A 15784-nucleotide genomic window follows, 5' to 3' on the forward strand; every position below is an offset into this window, starting at 1 on the left:
TGTCTAGATAACATTTCAGCAAAATTGAAAGAAGGGGAATATTTTTTTCTCTTTAATTTCTTATGCTCTTACACATACCCTCTTCTAGCTTTTACACGGCCACATGAAACCTAGATGTTCTACTTGCAAATGCTGATTTACTATTTGCTGTATCCAGCTGATGGAGTTAAGCTACAAACAGTGCCATCTGGGGAAGCTTGTCAGCAAAGGTGCTGCATGAATGTGGCCAGACAGCCTCCAGACCTCTGCCCTGGCATCCCCTAATCTTTCAGCCCAGGGATTACCTTGAATAGAGCCAGCTTGTGCCAGCCTGCTCCTTATGTTGTACAGTTACCAAGGTCCCTAGGTTTTGCAGGACCAGTAGATTTCTTTTGTTTGTGCTGCAGAAGGCTTTCTCCTAGTAACTGTTCATCGACTCTGAATACTCCCCATATTAATGAATTACCATGTTCCTCCTATCAGCTCACAAAGCCACCTTTGATAAACAGACTCATTTGCTCTGTTTCCTGACCAAGCATTAGCTTAGTGGCCCAGCACATCCATCTTATCTTTTGGGAGCTTTGTTCACTATAGCAGAGCCGATATCTTGCTTCAGTTAAGCACCTGCCAGTGATAAACAGAAGAGAGACAGGTGCTAATCTCCCTGGGCCTGCCACTCCCCAGGGAAAGAGCCCATTTGGTCATAGATATGAGTTGCTGATGGATATTTTATCGATGCCACATCTTACCATAAAGGGAATTGGCTGAAGCCACTCTTGATTTTGGATGTTTTTAAATCTTGGCTGACTGGGGCACTGCAGAATGTGCTGCAGTGAACAGTCATGTTTTGGCTAGCATGTAAAACAGCACTGGTTTCAGACAGAGCTGTGTGTGAGGAAGGTCTTACTTTTGCTGATCCTGCTTATGCTCCAGACAGTCTTTTATAGGCTGTCAAAACAGGGAGCCAAACTGAGGTCTTTCCTTGGATTATATGTGGTCTATACTTGAGCAGAGCCTGCACTAAGTGAGCAAAATCTAAATAAGGCTGTCAAGGCTTTGACCTAGATTATTTACTCACAGGAATTCCAGTGAGAATTGCAGACTTTATACACTGGTGCAAATGTAAGTGTTTCAGTGCATTCTCCTGTGCTCTGACAAAGTTAATTGTCTAATCTTGACACCAAGTGCCCCGTACTTTTTTAAGTGGTTTATGCATGAGACTAATTATGTGCTGTTAATTTGGCTGCTAGAAGCTTTCTGCTTTTAACATCTTTGATTTGGGAACCATACAGGGTGTCATTTGCATGTAACTAGTGAAAGGGCTCTGAACTGGATGCTGAAAGACAAAGGCAGCATATACCAGAATTCAGAAAGAGGAGGAAAGTGCTGATTCTTTTGTGTTGGTGTCCAGAAATACTAGGATGCATGACCCACAAGTACAGATAAATTTTTCTAGCACAGAGAAACTTTTCCTGCACAGAGAAATCTTTCCAGTGTATATGTATTCTTTTCATGTAGATAGAGTGTACATGGAAGATTAGCATTTTCTGTAACTATGTTTAAGTGCAAGGAGAAAGAATTTAGGTTACAAGGGCAAGGCAGGCAGTCCTAAGTTGGGACAGGCTATTTCCATCAGCATATTTGAACTTCCAGCTGTCTCAACTGCTCTGGAGGCACCTTTAAATTTAGTAATATATTGGCATGCAAGCTTTGAAATGAGACAAACTTGTGAGTTATCTAAATTCTTGAGGACATGTTAGTGTGTCATAGCTAAAGGTGCCTCAAAATCTGAGCAAATCCCTTGCACAATTTCTGGAAATGTCCTATTTTTCACCCTCACAGTTTTCATCAGAACTTCCATTGACTGCAACTGAAAGAGAGAAAAGCAGACTGTGTTTTTTGTCCTGCATCTAGAAAGTGCTGAGGAAAGTTAATCAACTTTGTACCACAGGATCTTTACTGTACTGTGTTCCCAAAGTAGTTTCTCAATGGTATAATGAAGCACTTACAACATTTCATAAATTAAAAAAAAAAAAAAAAAGAAAAAGTGGGGGAGGCAAGCCATTGTGGGAATCAGATTAATATGACAGCAATTTGTAGGTGTTTGGGGAGGGGGAAGGTCTCGGCTTCTACTGTGTTACAATCATGTTTTTCATGTAATTTCTATCTGAAATGAAACATAGCGCCAAAGATCTTAAGACAACATTGAACTAAGAAAATGTGTCAGGAGTGGAGAAAGTTGGCTGCTCAGATGCTTCTATTTCAAAAGTTTGAGTAGATCAGGGCATCTGTAACTGGTTTTGATTATGAGCCGCATAAGTATACATTAAGTTTCTGCCAGGGCAGTCTCTGATTTGTAGTTTGGGAACTGGCAGACTGCAGGCTGTCCCCTCACGTCACATCGATGGGAAGTTTAATTTTGGGTTTGAGAATGATGGACCTTGATCTTGGGTTTCCAGCTGAAGTTCCCTGGGACTCTAAGCTTAGCTCCAAAGCCAGTGTTGATCTCAGCATGATGTAGCTCTGAGGCAGCTGGTCTTTGTTAGCAACCTCAGACCTTCAGCCTGCAGGCCAAAACCTTTCTGAAACCCAGAGCAACCAAAAGAAAGCAGGCTCCCCTGCAAAGAAAATGGTATAACAAATTTCTCGGGAGCTCCACTGACACTGTAGGCCTGATTCTTAAGAGGATCTGTGACTGTGGAGTTTCTGAAATGACTGCTCTTTATATGACAATTTCCCATCTGGTATAGAAATCAGGTTGTCAACAGACCTATTTTGATTAGAAGGGAAAAAAAATAGAAGTAGTCCAGGTGTTATTAGTAAAGTATTAACATCCCAAATTTTTATTTAAATCTAGGGCTGAGAGCTGGAGAATATTTTTTTTTTTCCCTCTGAGACAATGTAGTGTCCTAAGGCTGAAGAGTTATTACCACATACCTGTGAGCCCTTTTGAGTCTGTAGGTGCATCTTTACCTGAGCAGGGGGCTGAAATAAACACCTAAGTTGATGGACGAATAGCCAGTGAGGTTTTTTAAAGGAGCAGGTGTTGCATAAAGTTGGAAAGCAACAAAATAAGGGGACTTGGGTTCTGCAGGCAGCTGGGCTGGGCAGGCAAAAAGCATAAGCACGGGGGCAGCTGGTAACCTGTGCTGAGAGGAGGAAAAAAGAGGAACCTCTGTTGAGGACAGGGGAGAGTGAGCCTGCTCAAGCCGAGTGGGAGGCAGCAGGAGGAGGAAAGTTCACTGCCTGCTTAATTGCAGGGGGTGCCACAGTCCCACTGTGTACACAAAACCCTGTCAATAGCACTGAGGTGCCAGCCTGTTAATTAATGATTTACTTACACTGACCCTTAACCCTGAGGCAAATAAGGGGGATTTGTTTTGCTTCTATTAACTCCTCAGCTTGCTGAGCAGAGGCCCTGTAGTCCCCAGAATCACACAGCCACACAGGAGCTACGTGTCCTTTATTGTGCAAGGATCCAGCTAGTGACAGAGGGGAGGGACTTCTCATGGGCTCAGTAAAAGAACTGAGGGCTCTGGGCCTCCTTTTCCCCATGCCTAGCTTAAAAGTGCATGTTGATGTGGCACTGTGGGTGGTGGTAAGGGAAGTATGTGCAGCAGTCTCTTTGGAGCCAGATACGGTTTCCTAGTGGTATAAATGGAGCTAGAAGTCCCAATACATCCTCAGGGACACCTGCCATAATTATCACAGTCAGTTTGGCCAAATGGCTCCCAGCAGAGCCTGGGGTCTGATCCGTGACTGGTGTCAAAACCAGATTTCTGACACAGCACTGTCCTCCTGCATGACGATGACCAGGCCTCAAGCCCACACCAAGATTCAGGTCTCCAAATCCCATGCCATAGGAAATGAAGATCTGAGAAAGCATTGGAAAAGCAATAGGAGCAGCAGTGATCTCTCCTTCCCCTGAGCAGTAGGAGGATAAATACATTTCAGAATGTAAAGAGATTGATACTATGGAAATAAGAACTCTATAAGTTACTTAGTTCACACACGTGCAACTCCCTGAGGGTGTAACTAGGGTTGTTCTGGTTTTCTAGTATTATTGCTTCAGGCATTACACCTGAAAATGCCAGATGTATTTAAATCAAGTGTGATGGTGTCACTGCATAGTAATAGTGTTTTATCAGGGGGATGAACTGGTCTGCTTTCTCTCTCAAGAGCATTTGGAAGAGTATGATGCAGAGTGGTTTGGAAGGCAGATGGGCTCCTCTCTACTGGAGAATTACATTTTTATTAAAGTCGCTGGTTGTTGCTTCAGTGGACGGCCAGTGGCGGCTGCTGTGATCAATAGAACTGTGCTTTTTATGTAAGATTTACTCTTGCTTGTCCCAGTTTTGCCGAGAATGTTCAGCTTGCAATCGATAAGCCGCGATGACAAAGTAGCTCGTTTCAATTGAATTTGATGTCATTAAAAATGTTAAAAAAAACTATTGTCTCTTCCACCTTTTTCTCACATAAAAGCTTTTCAATGAGAAACTTTGGTGCTGCCTTAGCAACCCAGCAAAGTGAGAATAACCAACCATCTGCCTCAGCCTTGCCATTGCTGGTCTAGGATTATCATGGCTGAATCCAGCATCTCGTAGCCCTGTGCTTAGACTGGGTCGTGGTGGCAATTTCCCAAGAAAAGAGGTGCTCATTGGTGAGGGGAGAAGATTCCTGATAGTGGGCTGTAATGTGATACCAGGCAGCTTCCACAGTAATTTTAGCTGATTTATATATTTATTTATTTATTTATTTATCTATATCTCTTACTTCTGAAAGCAGGCTACTTTTGGCCTTTGGTATTAAGAGTCTGATTTGTAACTAGAAGAATGACATTATGATAACATTGAGCTCTGGAAGGTAACTGTTGCCATGTATCTCATAATTTTCCATTTCCAAAGTCAGAACACATTAAGTAAATATCCCTCTTGTGCCCAGAATGGGTGATTATCTTCTGTTCTGACTTGAAGAAACCCTGATGCAGGGACTAACTTCCTCCAGCTTTTGGAGAGCAGCCACTTCTTCTGACTCTGACGGGAGCACAATTGCATTTACCAGTTTTGTCTTGCACATTTCAGCTTGCCTAATTTCCTAATAAGTTCCTCTTCTTAGGCAGGGGAGTAAAGTGACTTCTCACTCTTCCAGGAAGTCAAGCCATTCCTGGCTCAGGTGGTTGAGGTCACAGTGACACAGCATGGGGGGGAACATAGCCGTAACTTTCTGCAGCAAAATAAATCGCTGCAGATTTTAATTCATCTGGGAAGTGTTCTGAGTTGTAGAATTGACTTTTCCTCTCCAATCTGCACAACTGTGTCTGCGTTTAGAGAACCTGATATTTGCTAGGGAAAGCAGCCCTTAAAAATCAGCTTCCAGCTGTTGTGGGTTTTTGCTTGGTTTTGGTTTGCATCCCTGTACCCAGAATGTTCCCAGCAGCAGAAAAAGGCATTTTAACATCACAGCCAGGCAGAGAGATATGTGTGGCTATCCTTCCTCCTAGGTGAGTCTGTTGGGTTAACCATCTCCTCAGAGCAGGTAGTCCCTCCTCTGAGAGCTTCCCACTGAGGGGCTGCAACAGCAGAATAAGATGAAGGGGAACGGGATGAAATACACAAAGGCCCAAACCATCTTGCTACCTGCAGCTGGTACAGGAGAACACTCTCTTTAGATGGGCTTAGAGGTGGATGGAGCTGAAGTCTGACAAATGAGCTTGGAGACCATGCTGTGTGCTTGGAGCAGGGGGAAGGCAGGATGAAGCGACTGTAGACCAGGCTGACAGACGGACTTTGTGCTGGTTGCTAGGCAAAGGCAACTCATGCCTGAGCCAGCAATCCCCAAACCCTCCCAAGGAGCACTAGAGCTGGAGATGAGAGTTGCTGCTGTTCCAGTGCCAAGGAACAGCACTTTATTTTGTTAAGAGCATGGTCCTGCTTTATTTTTGTCCTCTCCAGTTGCTGGACATCAGTGGCAAGATTAAGTCTGCCGTGGGTGGGGAGAATTCCTCACTGTGGCCTGCTTCACATATTTTGTTTTGTTCTGTTCTAATTTCATAACCTCAGCAACAAACTTCTCCCTCTTCTCCCTCCTTATTCCCCCTCTCCCCTCCTCCCCTTACTCCAATGGTTTATGAGTTTTGTGCTCTGTGGCCTATTAAGGTTCAGTTCCCAGCCAGTAAAAATGAGGAATTGGTTCCTGCCATTCCACGCAAGGAGTTTTAATGCACTCGGTCTCCTGGAAGCCTAAATGTTTTGTATCGGTGATAGTTGTGTAACATAAAGCCTTAATAAAGGTTTATAAGGGAAGGGATATGAAATGGAGCGTATGGCATTCGGCTCTGTCTGTGGCTCTGTTGGAGAATTAAACCAGGGAGAACGTGTTTCTAGGAGAGTTGGGGGTCTGTGATGTGTACAAACATCCACTGCTGTGACCCCCCACATCCCAGCTGTGTTGCCTCTTCCCTGAGGTAACAAACTCCCCCTGCTCTGATCCATTCATGGGAACTTGTGAAGCACTGGCCTGAAGAGACATGGTTCAGTTTGAGGTGTGGGTTCCCAGGGTGCACTCATGTGTGTCTCACATCCAGAGATGTCCTCTGCTGCCCATCTCTCTAGAATCCTTGGAAATGCACTTCCCTCCACAAGTTCTCTCCAAACTTGTCTGTGCAGGGAAAGTGCCTGTAAGTAGAGGTGGCAGCTGGATCATCTCTCTAAGCACTTTACTCACCTTTGGGCTGAAAAGTTGGGCTTTGCTTCCACTTCATCTTTTGCTCGATCTTTTTGCAGCGATCCTTGAAAAGCAGCTTGCTGTCACCTCCTTTTTGCTCTCACCTTATTTTTGCTGTCACCTCCATTTGCTGTCTCACCTTTTTGGGTTGTAAGCTCTTCAAGATGCTGTCTGCTCCTGTGCAGTGCCTAGCACAATCTTTCTTCAGTGGTCAGAGAGGCATCTAACACACATATTTAATATTTAAGAGTCTTGTGGGACTCAGATTGGAAATACAGAGATATATACCCCTTGTCTTTTCCCCCATTTCAGGGATGGTGCCACATGCAGTTACAACTAGCCTGCCCCATGAATTGATAAAACACAAGCTTTTTATGAACTTTCCCATCAAAATTCTTGAAAGTAGGTGCATGGGAATGCATTTAGTAGGGTTTGAGGGGTGCCCTTTAGCTGCCTTATGGTATGTAAACATGAAGGTATTTTTTGTGGCTTTGTTCTTTGGCAAAACAGCAAATAATTTTCTCTTCATTTCACTGAAATATCTCATAAACATGAGCTTTTAAAGGGATAGGGATGGCAGGTTTTTGACATATAGGGAGTTTGGCTTTTCCCCCAGATCTTTGAACAAGTGGAAGCAAAAGCATAAGAATGTCTTTTTTTTTCCAGTCAGTCTTGTGTTCTCAATATTTTAAATTTTAACTTTCCAGAAGACTTCATGGGGGTGGGGAAAGCATTGACTTTTATTTTGCTGTTGCAATTGTTTTCTGTGTTCTGATCTCTAGACCTAGTCCCATTCCCAGTCACCTCAAATTCAGATTTCTGTATGGTTTCTATTTTTATGAAAAGGACATGAAAGGCAAACATAAAAATTTTGATGACTCTGGAGAAAGCTTGTCTTCCCACCCAAAGGTTTGTTTCCTATTTCTTCAATATTGTTCTTCCATTTATTTCATAATTTCAAAAATTTAAATTCAGATGTAATTACAACTGATTTAATTATCAATTTTAATATACACATTTTTGGGTTTAAATTTCAAAATCAATAATGTTCAGATATATGTATGGTGTTTTGGTTTTTTTGGTCGTTTTTAAACAGATGAAAATAAATATGTAAAAATGGTACATTAGGGATCCATGGTCTAGTCCTTAATATTGCAAGAAAAGTGCAGGAAGAGTTTCACTCTAAGAAGGATAGTGAACTGTCCTAAGTGATTAGAAATGGTGCTTCTGTAAGGTGTAAATTCCCCATAAGTGTATTAAAGGATATTAACAATGAAACCTAAAAATGATGTATGAATATTGCAGTGAACTTTTTCATTGCTGATCAGGTTAATAGATGGGGTGAAGAAGAAGGCTAGTATGAGGCCTTCTAAAGGTCCTCAGGAGTTATTGCAGAGGACAAAAAGCAGAGAGATGAAATAGAGAAAATAGATATGGGTAATAACCGTGCTTCTGAACAGGTGAAGTTTTCTCCTGTGCAACAGAGGTGACAGAGTAATAGCAAGTGATAACTAAATTGGTGTTTCAGTAATTGCAAAGTCTTGGTCCATGCTTTAGCATCCTGCTGCTGTCCTTGGGTTACTCTGATGAGAGGACAAAGTAGTCTTAAATGAACATACTTGTCTAATGATCCAACCCACAAAAAGATCATGAGATTTTTTTGAATGCTGATAGGTTGTCTCACATGCTGTTCACCTGCAAGCAGTGGAAGACAGCTGTAGCTCACCTAGTTTCATCTCTAGAGCTATCTTAAATGACACAATTTGCCATCCTGTGTTTCTCAATATGAAGGCTGATGTTCAAAAAAGTTTCAACCATTGATTGACTGACTTTCTCTGATTGATATGTTTCTTTGCCTTGACATAAAGAACATTTCTAGGGACATTATACTATGGATTGGTATGGGGTACCCATAGAAAGGAAGGTGACCTTAATATCATGCCCAAGTTCTCTTCCACTCCTTCAGAAAGATTCCTGTTCAGCCTAGACTAAACCACTTTGTGTTACACTCAGAAGAGTGTTTGAGATGGGTGACTCATATTGAATGAAATCAATATGGGTCCCTTGCAGATACGAGCTCTGGGTCCCTCTTGGCCTCATCTCCGTCTGTGTAAAATGGTGAGAGTGGCAACCTCTGCCTCACAGAGCAGGAGGACAAAACACATTAAATGTTGAGAGCAGCTCAGATGCTGTGGTGATGGGAAGGCACACAAGTACCAAGTTGCAAATGCTTCAGACTAAAATGCCAGCAGGAAGAACAACTTCAGCATTGGAAGTAAGTCATCAGGGTATCTGCAAAGGGAAAAAAAAAATTGCTTGAAAGAATCCCCTGAACAAATTAAATCTTGAGGCCTAAAGACAAAGGGAGAGAGAATTAATTTTTCTACAGATATGAAATGTTCTGAATCAGATAAGTCTTGTCATTAGAAAAGGCACTAAGCAGCAAATGTCTGGATAATACCGCCAGCTCCAAGCTTCTCTTGGAACCTCTAAATACATTAAATCCATAAAACTAAATGAAAGCAGCTGCAGTTTTATAGAAATAAAAGGCTCTCATATTAAAAAGCTAAGAGCTTATGAAATGAAAGAAAAAAATAATAATAAAATTAAAGTGGGGGAGGAGGAGAGCGAGAGAAAAAGAGAGAGGAGTGAAAGTTAGAAACATAGGTTCCTAGGAATGGATGATGCAAAATGCTCTAAGTTAATATGTGAGAATCCTTCAGAGACAAAATAACACACATTCAATGCTCAGTAAAAAAGAATAATAATTTTTTTATTAAAATATTTTTTGGCTTTAAAGATAGGTTTTAGAGTAAAAATGCCATTTTGCAATAAAACCTTTTACAGCAGTGTGCCCTCTGAAATTTTGGGGGAGGCCCAGAGGGTTTATCCCTTTTTTCATTTGTGCTTCAACTTTCTGAATTAAAACATTTTGACTTTCCACTTTGAAACACTATTCTTCCGCCTTTTTAAGTTACAAAAAAAGATAAGTCTTTTTGTCCCCCTCTTCTTATTCCTTAAACGCATCAGTGCATAGAAATAGCCAAGCATATTTTGTGAGAAATTCTGCTGTTTCTTCTCTTTGTGGGAAATGGAAACAAGGTTTCTGTCCAGCAGTAATTCCTCGTGTCTTATGCATCCTTGAGGTTCTGAGAAAAGAATGAAACTGGAGGTGGGGGAATAGTGCGTGCAAAAATAACTTTCATTTGTATGCAAATTTGCTTTCATTAGGATTTTCAGTTCTTCTTCCTTAGATGTATTACAGCAGTGTTTGGAGGCCTGCTGTACAAACACATGAATTCTGCATTGCTAACATCCCTTTGTGCAAGAGCTGTTGAGCCACATCTCCGTGATTTAAGTGGTGCTGCCACTTGTTGTGTCTTTGCTTTTGCAGAGCTGTTAGAGATTCGTCTTGCCCCATCTACAGCGTTTCAAAGTCAACTGTCCATGCATGATTGGGCTGTCTTAGACCCATTTTACAGCCAGGAAAGGGACAGAAACCTTCAGAGACACATTGACCTTTGCCTGTTGGTCTGCATTGCCTATAAAAAGAAGTCTAGGTTGAATAACTCAAACTTGGAGTTCAGGTCACTGACTCCCACTCTGTGATTCCTTAACTTGCTGGAACCACTCTCACCAGATGGATGCTTTCTGTTGAAGCTGTGCATCACAGGACTGCTATTTTGCCAGCTATTCAGGAAAACGTGCATGTGGGCCAGATGGCTAAAAGTAGCCTTGATGTGTGGTGATTTAAGTAGGCCTTCTCTTGTTTGCTTTGTGGGGTTTTTTTGGGTTTTTGGGTTTTTTTTAGTTTTTATGACATGGAAAGGATGAAGAGGGAGAAGCTGATTGAACATCCTATTCATAGGAATAATTACTTTTGTAAGGCATTTGAAGGGAAAACAAAGAATTATTTGATTCCTACAAGGAGAAAGGCAAGAGCTGAGACAATGAGACATCAATGAATACATATTAAACCAGCTGCTCTTAAGTAGAGTATGGACTTGTAGTTAGAACTGACCTAAGCTCCCTTCCTGACTGTGTAATTGGCTTGATACAAGATGATGGTTGAAATGGGTAACATCCTTCTCCATTAGTCATCTTACTTGAACAAAAGAAATAAAAAGCTCAGATGTTACCACCAATGATTTCATGTACCAACTTATTGACATTAATAAGGACTTACAAATGTTAAAAAAAATTATGATAATGCTGTGAAATCTTAAGCTAGATGCTACTTCTCAGCAAAACAAAATATTTTAAGTGCCATTATCCTTTAAATTCCCGTACCGTTTTGCTTTTTGCTTTGTTCTGATGTGTCAAGCCTGTGGAGCAATATTCTTTCCTAGTCCTCTTGCCTTGGCAGGAAGACACAAAGGCCAGGGAAAGTTGTGTGATTTATTCTAATTTTCTTTAGAACCTCTCTCTTGGTACACTGAAACTCCAAGTGGGCAAACGCTCCCATCCAGGAAGGCAAAGCTTGTCAGATGTTTCCATGACAACCTGAGTGTAATTAAGGCCCGTTTCAGCTGCTAACAGCTGTGTGCATTTTATCTGTCTTGAAGATTATACACACATACACACACACACACACACACACACACAGATAAATATATACCTACATGGAAGTGTACTGTGAGGATATCTGCATCTATCTAGCTGTACATAAACCTACACCTAAACTGCTGCCCCTATGTACTTCCATGTTAACTGAGCTGAATAAAAAACAAAATTTGCAAAGACCTTTCTGTTCTTAAGAATGCTGAAGAACCAGAGCTTCTCCATTGCCTTTCCTCATACTGCCACCCATTTTTAATGAAGTGTGGGAAAATAAATATTCATAGCCAAGAAAAAGGAAACCTTGCTTCAGGGTTAGAGTTTCCAGCATCTTTTCAGGTTGGTCATAGAGACTATAATTTTTGTTCCTATTAAGGAGGAAATAGGAGCTGTTTCTGCTAAATGTTTTTTGCAAATGCATCAAGTTCTGAAATAAGTCACTTAACCTTTGGGTAACTCTTCCTGTCTTCCTGCAGGAAGGCATTCTCCCATGCATTGTTTCTGCACTCAGGATGGAGTGTGCTGTGGTGTGTGTTGGCACCGTGCTCCTTGGCACGCCATGTGGCCAGGCTGGGCTGGACCCTCTGCATCCCAGGGCACAGCCAGTGCTGCTCTCTGGTCCTGTGCAGTGCACAGCAGAGGTCAGGAGTTGCTGCAGGCAGTGTTCCAAAAGGAGAGGGAGCAGGACCTACAGGAATGGATACTCAGACTGCTCAAAAATAGGTGCCAGACCAATGTCCCTCATTAGCCAACTGGGACAAGAATCTGTTGAGACCTACCTGCAGCAGGAACGTTCACTGTCAGCCCTGAGACCACCCTCCTGAGCTCACTGGCTTTCCCTGCCTGTGCAAGAAGCTGCACTGGGCCTGCTTGGAGGATGTGAAAACCTTTCATTGTGTCGCAGTGGGTTACAGAATTGTCACCTAATAAACAGTGTTTCAGTGTGTTGTGCGGAAGGTAAACACGTTTGCTGTGAGTGTGGCTCGTAAAGAATGTGGGGTTTTGTGAGATGTCACATGTAACTTGTCTGAGGCTGTGAATATATTAGACTCCCACTCAAGTTTAGATACACATCCTTCCAGCAGAGGAGTTTAACTCTTCCTGGAGCTCATAGGGACACAGTAAATCATGGGGGACTTCATAATTAATAAATTTATTTTCTAATATCTGTATGAATTGTCAGAGCTGACACCAGTTTCAGTAGGAACTGATGGTCAAGGGCTTAAGTCAACCCCCTTTAAGGGGGAAAAAAAGGAAGATGAGGAGGTAAAAAATGAAGAACTGCTTTTGGGAAAGATGGTTCACAAAGTAAATGCAGTGTAATGAAGGCAATGATGGTATTCAAAAGACAATAAACCAATAAACTCTGGACATATCTTCTAAGACCTAGATTTTTTGATTTTGTTGTTGTTTTTTATAATGTTCTCTAGGTTTGCACCTGCTATAAACCATATAAATGTGGATGTCCAGAATGTGTTTGGCTGGCCTTTTGGTTTTGTTTTGGGTTTTGTTTTTGTTTCTTTTTTTTAATTATAATAATCTGGGCTGGTGAATACAGCTGCGTTTTCCTGCTCTTTCCCTTTGTGTGTGAGAAATTATAGGTGCCAAGGGATCCTGTGAACTTTCTGTTTTGGGAAGGAATCTCATTGCAATCTGCATTTTGGGAATGCAGAATTTCCCCTGAGTAAGTGAACGGGGTTACTTCCCTGAATGCTTTTTGCCTGGGGGACAAAGTAGAGGGAGGCTGCAGGCAGAGAAGCCAGCAGTGTGTGATTGTGTCCATAAGGTCCTGTGTCTAAGGCACAGTTCTCAGAGGTCAGATAACTCTTTGCAGCTCTGTTTTTGAGTGCCTGGCTGCTGAAGGGCAAGTCATCTGGTATCACTTTACTTGAAATTCTTTGCCTCAATCCTACTCTCTCTGGTCTCCTTGGTCATAGTGTTCCTCTTTCTACTGTATGCAATTTTGTGAGGACATTTCTTTTTTTTTCATTCTTTTTTTCCTATAGGAGATGATTGCATAGAGTAAGTTAAGTATTTTGATTAAAAGATGCTTAAAAATCCACTGAAAATGTGTTTCATTTGTGTGCATATGCCCACAGGCATGTGTAACTTGGAATATGCTCAGGCTTGGATACAAAAATGGCCACATCCTAGGTGCAGGTATCCTGTACTGGGCAGTGGTAAGGGTTTAGCTACAGCTGCAAGATTAAGTGGGAGTGGTGCGCTACAAGTTAGCCTGAATCCAGAGAAATTAAAACAACTTGAATGCCATGCTGTACCTTTAGCATGGTCTAAATAATTCCTCAGAGAAAAGAAAAAAAAAAGCATTCAGCATTTTGTGGTATTTATGTGAGGGAAGTGCTGTTCAGGGAAAAGGGTGAGATGAAGGTTTCAAACAAAATAAATAGAATTTCATGGAGACATTTAAAAGGGGAAAAAAGTTGGAATGGTGGGAAGATTGGGGTGACGGGGAGTAGGAGACCTTTGCAGAGTATGGATCTTTTTGTTAGAGGATTTTGTATGGATTTTGATTTGAAGAATTCTGTGAATTATCAAAACATATTCTCCCTCTACCTGCACCCAGTCTCTTTTCCTCCCCCCAAAAAACACCAAACCAAAGAAAAACTGATTATGAAAACTGTTCATTTTTGCTGAAATAATTCCAAACTCTAGATGTCAAAGAATGATTTTCAGGTCCAATTCTTACATGTGAAAAGCTTCAGCTCTTAATTTCAAGTTGGCATACGCTTTATCAGACTGGAAAATCCATCTCTGAATGGAAGCGGAAGAAATAATAAACTGGTAATTGGGATAATATGATACCAAGATTAGCTTCCTACATAGCTGCAATGCCTCAAGTCATTTTCTTGGGACTGTGATATACCCAGTTATATCCAAGATTATTTTGTCTTTATATATATATTTATGATATACTTAAATTCCCCGCTGATATTTTATAGCTGGGTAGCCATTTTGTGAAGCACAAAGTGAATACCCTCAGAGGAAAACATTAGCACCACTACTTTTTGTGTGCCATTTTTGGATTTGTGCTGTCCTTTTCCTACCCCATGAGAGGTGACGCCGTGAGGAAAGTGTTTTGCTGGCAGTTTGCATGGAGAAGTGGAGGAAGGTGAGGATGGGATGTGCAAGGGATAGAGAGGTCAAATATTTACAGAACTAGGTCACATTTTCCAAGCTCAACTTCTGGATAGCAATCACAAAGAAAAAACTCATTCCTTCAGAAACCAGGATGTGCCCTGAATAAGGAGGAGTCTGTAAGAAAATGAAAAGCATGCTTATCACACAGTCAAAGGATCTACTTGGAACTGGGAGATTCAGCAGTTTAAATGTGCCTTTGGACTGTAAATAGACCCAAACCCCTATCTACCAGTCAAACAGACTCCAGTCCTTTTAAATGTTAAGATTTTCTTTAATTACAAAAGCATATTACCATTTATCACCACACTCTAATCCCTAACCATACACCTCCTTAGCCTCTCTTATCCACTAACTTTACTCAGCCTACCCTAACTGATATAAATCTACATCTACATATCAAACATATTCATGAACCTCTGTCAAAAGAAAGAAAGAAAGAAAAAATACAACAAACCATCCCTTCCCCATCAAGTGCAGGATTAAGCCAGCAGAGGTGTGCTTGTGCTAAGTCTTGCTTTGCTACTGCTGAAGCTGCAGCTCACCAGAGGTGCTTGCATCCCACAATAAGGGACAGGGACATTCTCCCTGCCAGCCTTGCATGTGTAGCCCATAAATCCCTTTTCTTTCAGTGTGTAGGTGTTTGGTGTCACGGTGCTTTACGCATCTCCTCAGTTGCTGCCGAAGCTGCCTGAGGTCTGCGGTGATGGATCAGGGTTTTGATGTTGGTTTGCCTGTCTGTACACTTTGCTAATTAGAATAACAAAACTGGTAGCAAATCTTCAGGCATCAGCCATGCATTGCATCAATTAAAAACATCAAAAACAAAGCCTCTCCTGGTTCCTCTCCTTTCCACTTGATCTCTTACTCCATGGGATGATGTAACTGTTTCCCTGAGTCCTTCTCCTAATTACTGTGTTCCTTCCTTTCTCTCTGAGATTTCTTGCAACCCCAATTCTCTTCCAACATTTTATTTGCTTGCCCTTTCTTTTGCTGCTAGGGGACACCACTACTCTAATAGGGGAAAAGAAGCATTTGCTGAGTTTACACACTCTGGCAGAAATAAAAGCATATGATTTTTAACTAAATTTTTCTTCTCATTTAATTTGAAGATGACTTTTAAAAATTTTCTTTAAAGTACCAATTTTTGCAGCATTTCTTCCAAAGGATAGATAAGTATTGTTATCTCAGTTGCATGTAGGGTATTCAAGACACACAAGTTTGAATTAGATGAGCTCATATGTTCTACTGGATAAATTCTAAGCCACTGAGCAAGTAGGTTGATATCTTGGGACATTGACAAAACATGAGTGTATGGAATTTAGATAAAACACCCTGAACATTAATTTTGAACTGTTAGCATTTAAAC

General features: G+C 41.4%; 1 protein-coding gene across 19 annotated transcripts in view; it reads left to right on the forward strand.

The window, feature by feature from the left end:
* Positions 1 to 15784, forward strand: part of CELF4 (CUGBP Elav-like family member 4) — a 710045-nt gene that overhangs the window by 114427 nt on the left and 579834 nt on the right. The gene's annotated exons all lie outside the window — the stretch shown is intronic.

Source organism: Motacilla alba, chromosome Z, assembly GCF_015832195.1.
Source record: "Motacilla alba alba isolate MOTALB_02 chromosome Z, Motacilla_alba_V1.0_pri, whole genome shotgun sequence".
In the NCBI taxonomy this organism is placed as follows: Eukaryota; Metazoa; Chordata; class Aves; order Passeriformes; family Motacillidae; genus Motacilla; species Motacilla alba.